The following is a 6858-nucleotide window of genomic DNA, read 5'->3' on the forward strand; positions in this document are numbered from 1 at the left end:
ATAACACCCCGATCTAACAGGTTAAGGACCTCGTTGTTTATAAAAAAAATTAAATAACATTTATTAACAACTTAGCAGCCAGATCAAACGCAAACTCGTAGCGACTTGAAAAAAATCACACATACTCTACGAGACGAGTACAAAACGATGACACCTCGATCTAACCGGTTAAGGACCTCGTTGTTTATTAAAAAAATTAAATAACATTTATTAATAATCTAGCAGCCAGACCAAACGCAAACTCGTAGCGACTTGAAAAAAATCACACATACTCTACGAGACGAGTACAAAACGATGACATCCTGATCTAACCGGTTAAGAACCTCATTGTTCATAAAAAAAATTAAATAACATTTAACAACTTAGCAGCTAGACCAAACGCAAACTAGTAGCGACTTGAAAAAAATCACACATACTCTACGAGACGAGTACAAAACGATGACACCCCGATCTAACCGGTTAAGGACCTCGTTGTTTATTAAAAAAATTAAATAACATTTATTAATAATCTAGCAGCCAGACCAAACGCAAACTCGTAGCGACTTGAAAAAAATCACACATACTCTACGAGACGAGTACAAAACGATGACATCCCGATCTAACCGGTTAAGGACCTAGTTGTTTATTAAAAAAATTAAACAACATTTATTAACAATCTAGCAGCCAGACCAAACGCAAACTCGTAGCGACTTGAAAAAAATCACACATACTCTACGAGGCGAGTACAAAACGATGACACCCCGATTTAACCGGTTAAGTACCTCGTTGTTTATTAAAAAAATTAAACAACATTTATTAACAATCTAGCAGCCAGACCAAACGCAAACTCGTAGCGACTTGAAAAAAATCACATATCTGTTGTGTCCGCTCTCGGTCAAATCCAAAATCACGACGAGGACGTGGCGGACTTCGATTCCGTCTTTCTTTTTTTGTTTTTATAATTTTTAAGGTTTTTAATTTTTTTATGTTTTTATGTTTTAAAATTTTTTTTCCTTTTCTAAAACTTATTTAATTTTTTTGTTATTTCCTACTATTACTTTTCTTTTTTGTCTTTACATTTATTTTTTATGGCTTCGGGTCTGTGGATGCAACACCTCTTTTTGCATCAGTAAGTGTAACGATGATGTGAACTGAAACACATCTGTGAAATGAAATGGAGAACTGTCTGATTTTTGTAATACTTTCATATTGAACTTTATACCCTCGCGGGTATGTTTATCGTTGTTTGATAATACGATGTTTCTGTATTTTGTGACTTTCTTCTCTATTTGTTTATTAGATACTCCATTTACAAGGTAATTGGCGATACCTTTGCGGGCAGCGGACATATCTTCTTCGCAAAATGATGTGTACGATCCGGATGCAAGGATGTATCCCCAAGTGCAGACATGTACACCACAATTCCCGCTTACATCATTATTATTCATCTTTTGTGTGGGCACGTCTTTTAGGGTGTGCAAAGTCCAGTCGTCCCATGAATTTATATTGATATATTCCTCTATAAAATCACAAATTCCACCAAATATCTTTTCATTAGGATTTCCATGCAATGAGTCATATATCACAATTGTTTTTCGTGGGTGCACTATCACTGCTAATGTCCAGTGATCTGCATGATGAATAGGTATGAGCCATACCGGGTAATTTATTACTACGATTGCAGATGCCCACTTGTGAAACTCATTGCTTACGAACCCTTGTCTTAAAATATTTTCACAGAAGTACGTATCAAAGCAGATAATAGAGAAATTTTTTTTTTTCGCGATGTTGGGTAAAAAACTAAAAAACGCATTTATGACATTGTCATCCAAATACTCGTCATTACTTTTAAATGGCATCAATGTTTTGAAGCTTTGTGGTTCAATGACAAATCCATTGATGTCTTTTTTTATATTAGGAAACCCTTGAGGGTATGTCATATTTTTATTGAACAAAACTTCATCCGCTGTTGCAATGTTATCTACATATCTGGATGGTTTGCATTTTTCGGACCGTTCTGGAGACCTCTCATCTTCGCGAAGCATGGGCTCATCATTTTCTAGATTCATATTTGTGACAGGTCACCTTTAGATCGATCGCGCTGCTCAATCGATCAATGTGTGGTAGGGCGACGATGCATGGTGGGGAGACGAGGCATGCGCGCATCACATGCCTCGCTCCCCACCATGCATCGTCGCCCTACCACGTATTAATCTATTGAGCAGCACGATCGATCTAGAGGTGACCCGCCGAAAGATTTTCTCTGCGAGTGTTTATTCTGTTTTGTTTCCTTCTCCGCTGTAAATTTGTCTTCAGAGTACTCCCATATTAATCAATGTACTTTATGTACATTTTTTCTCTCGTCTTTTCATGTCATTATAATAAGGCACAGGTTAAGTCTGTGACTACAAATTGACATTTACATTAGCGATGATATATTTTATACTTTTGCTTATTAATTGTAGTATGTTTATGAAAACATTTTATCACAATAATCCGTCTATTTTCTTCTTTTATTCTTTTTTTTTGTATTTTTATTTTCTTCAAGACAAGTAATTATTGATTAACAATGAAAACGCACAGGTCACTTATATCTGTTGATACAATTTGTAATGCTATTTGTCAGATATATAAGAAATATCATGACAACATTTATGATTTCATTGCTCGTTTGCAAAAACAGTCCACTAAATGTATATGGATAGATATTTGTCGCATTATTTTATACAATGCAGATGATCGCACAATCAAAAAACACCAGAAAATATGTTATTACGTATTTAGACAACATTGCGACCACATCATTCAAAATGTCTATTCACGTACAGTTTGTGAACAAACGCAAGAATCAGTAGTCTCCCACATAATTGAAGATAAGGATATTGTTACAGAATATGCTTCTCACAATGATATTTCGCTATCGGATTCTTCATACAGCAAAGACTCGAAAGACCTCAGCATCTTTTGCTGTCGATTCTTTCAGAAAACAATGAATCAATATATGGTGAACACGCTTCATCGCCAATTATTCATAGCGATGAGCACCTTTTATTTTCAATAGATTCTTCACGAAGCAACGAACAGAAGGATCATAAGCGCGTTTCATCATCTATTATTCTGCACGATAGACACGGTTTAGTTTCAGATCGTATAGACGATAATATTTCTTTTTCACATGTATAAACGGACAAATATTTAAAAAATGATACACCAGTTTGTGGAAGCCCCATTATTCTTTCCAAACATTTTTGGGAAGAATTTTGTGTTGGCAGAGGTCAGCCTTTACGAAAAGGTTGGATTGATGCATTCAATGCTGAATTTCAAAAACAATATCCACTTTGCGTTCTAGCCATAAAATGGCATAAATGTAGAGATGCATTAAGTAGGGGCCATTCATTTTTTCAAGCTGCAGGAACTTGCAAACACACCACGTGCGCAGCATTTAAATTTTATATCACGGAAAATATTCGAAGTCCGCACAAAGACCAAACTATGCATGTTTATTTATCTCGATATGTTCATCACGCCGAGGAACGTCATCGTCGTCATATACGTGGCAAAGAAAGGGCAGCGATTACTAGCGAACTTGAAAAGCACTCACCAATTGCTATCAAATTGAAGATGCTTAACGCAAGTGATAAGGAGAAGATATTGAAAGCAGGAAACTTAAACTCAGCACCAAGTTTGGATCTCCTTAGAAAAATATCAAGTGAAAATCGGTCCAAACATGATCTTGATAAAGATTTTATGATTTTCATGTTGAAATTATATGATCAGCAACAAATACAGATTCAGGGAAAAGAAATTAATGGGTACATCCAAGAGTTTTCATTAATACCGCTATCCATCATTCTATTCACCCAAAACAATTGCGACACTTAGCTGCAGATAAGATGAGACACGTTCATTTGGATGCAACTGGATCTATTATTACACAACCGAAAGAACTGAATTCTGCTACGATTTATTATTATGCACTCATTATGCCCGGTAATAAAAAAAATGTAGGGCCATTGCCCATTGCTGAATTCATATCAGCGAAGCATGACGTAACTGCAATACAGCATTTCCTTGACGTTTTTAACCAATATCTTAATAAAATATCGACACAAAAAATAAACAAAGTCGAAACGGATTTTAGCTTAGCACTTTTACAGTCAGCTTGTAAAGCATTTAACGGCATGAATTTATCATTGTATATACAATATATGTATGATAAATACGAGAAGAATATAAAAACCGATGTGAAGGTAACAGTTCTTCATGTATGTTCTTCGCATTTTATTAAGACCGTATGTCAAAAGACAAAAAAGTGTTACCCGAAGGAGCAGAAACACATACGTTTCATAGCGACATCGCTTATGGCGAAAATGTTACATTGCGAATGTGTATCAGCTGCAGCAGAAGTATATGTTGTGTTCGTTACATTATTTGGTTTAAAAAACAAATATACTGATTTCAACCAGCTGGTTTCATCCGTAAAGATTATCGTAGAGGATGTAAGCAGTGATTCTACTTCATACATATCACCAGAAACTGAAGAAAGTGGAATATCATACGAAAGAAAAGCGTCGCCTTATTATCAAGCATTTCAACAAATTAAGATAAATGTTTTGAACAGATGCAGTACCATCCCTGTATCTAATCCATTCTTTTCGGCAGACTTTTTCGAATATGTAACGGAATTTCTATTGCCGTATTTCCCTTTGTGGTCGGCGGTCGCAATTGCACAATTCGGACTAAGTCGTGACAGTAATGCTCCTATAGAAAATTATTTTAAAATTTTGAAACACAACATTCTAGACGGAGAAACGCGCATTCCCGCACCTCGTTTTATTACGAAAAATCTTTCAATAATACAAGCGAGACTGAAGGAGCGACAGTTTCCGCACACAACTTCGCGACAGAAAAGAAAAATTGAACTATTAATCCCTGATGACGAAGAAACGGCTGAAGAGACATGGCAAAGACACAAAAAGCAGAGAGTAAACAGATTTCTTAAGTATCCTAAGAACATCCCGGTCTATGATAACGACACAAATATGAATCTAGAAAATGATGAGCCCATGCTTCGCGAAGATGAGAGGTCTCCAGAACGGTCCGAAAAATGCAAACCATCCAGATATGTAGATAACATTGCAACAGCGGATGAAGTTTTGTTCAATAAAAATATGACATACCCTCAAGGGTTTCCTAATATAAAAAAAGACATCAATGGATTTGTCATTGAACCACAAAGCTTCAAAACATTGATGCCATTTAAAAGTAATGACGAGTATTTGGATGACAATGTCATAAATGCGTTTTTTAGTTTTTTACCCAACATCGCGAAAAAAAAAATTTCTCTATTATCTGCTTTGATACGTACTTCTGTGAAAATATTTTAAGACAAGGGTTCGTAAGCAATGAGTTTCACAAGTGGGCATCTGCAATCGCAGTAATAAATTACCCGGTATGGCTCATACCTATTCATCATGCAGATCACTGGACATTAGCAGTGATAGTGCACCCACGAAAAACAATTGTGATATATGACTCATTGCATGGAAATCCTAATGAAAAGATATTTGGTGGAATTTGTGATTTTATAGAGGAATATATCAATATAAATTCATGGGACGACTGGACTTTGCACACCCTAAAAGACGTGCCCACACAAAAGATGAATAATAATGATGTAAGCGGGAATTGTGGTGTACATGTCTGCACTTGGGGATACATCCTTGCATCCGGATCGTACACATCATTTTGCGAAGAAGATATGTCCGCTGCCCGCAAAGGTATCGCCAATTACCTTGTAAATGGAGTATCTAATAAACAAATAGAGAAGAAAGTCACAAAATACAGAAACATCGTATTATCAAACAACGATAAACATACCCGCGAGGGTATAAAGTTCAATATGAAAGTATTACAAAAATCAGACAGTTCTCCATTTCATTTCACAGATGTGTTTCAGTTCACATCATCGTTACACTTACTGATGCAAAAAGAGGTGTTGCATCCACAGACCCGAAGCCATAAAAAATAAATGTAAAGACAAAAAAGAAAAGTAATAGTAGGAAATAACAAAAAAATTAAATAAGTTTTAGAAAAGGAAAAAAAATTTTAAAACATAAAAACATAAAAAAATTAAAAACCTTAAAAATTATAAAAACAAAAAAAGAAAGACGGAATCGAAGTCCGCCACGTCCTCGTCGTGATTTTGGATTTGACCGAGAGCGGACACAACAGATATGTGATTTTTTTCAAGTCGCTACGAGTTTGCGTTTGGTCTGGCTGCTAGATTGTTTGTAAATGTTATTTAATTTTTTTATAAACAACGGGGTCCTTAACCGGTTAGATCGGGGTGTCATCGTTTTGTACTCGTCTCGTAGGGTATGTGTGATTTTTTTTAAGTCGTTACGGGTTTGCGTTCGATTTGGCTGCTGAATAGTAAATATTTGAATGTTAATTAATTTTTTTGTCAATAATGGTCACCCTCCCCCTGACAGATTATTTTAAATCTTACTTATTTTAACTATTTTTGCGCCACCTGAAATGTGTGACTGACTTTTAATAGGTTTTCAATGCGTTTTATTAATTTTTAATTTCTGGGCCCCAATACCCTATTCGGCCCTGGCTGCAGCGTTCTGGCTGCTAAGTCTGGCTGCCAGTTTCACTCTCATTATGTGTATGTCTGTACGTCAAGTGACATTGTGATCATCCATTATTAAATACATATCAACAAAACAATTCCGAAGATCTTACGTTCCACCCTGCATTTCCCTTTTTCCATTTTTTTTTTTATACATAACGTTATCGATAAACATATATATTACTACAAATATATTTTTATATAATTACATTATATGTGTACTTTTAAGTTTTAATTCTACA

The sequence above is a fragment of the Mycetomoellerius zeteki genome, unplaced genomic scaffold (assembly GCF_001594055.1).
Source record: "Mycetomoellerius zeteki isolate Tzet28-1 unplaced genomic scaffold, Tzet1.0 scaffold149, whole genome shotgun sequence".
In the NCBI taxonomy this organism is placed as follows: domain Eukaryota; kingdom Metazoa; phylum Arthropoda; class Insecta; order Hymenoptera; family Formicidae; genus Mycetomoellerius; species Mycetomoellerius zeteki.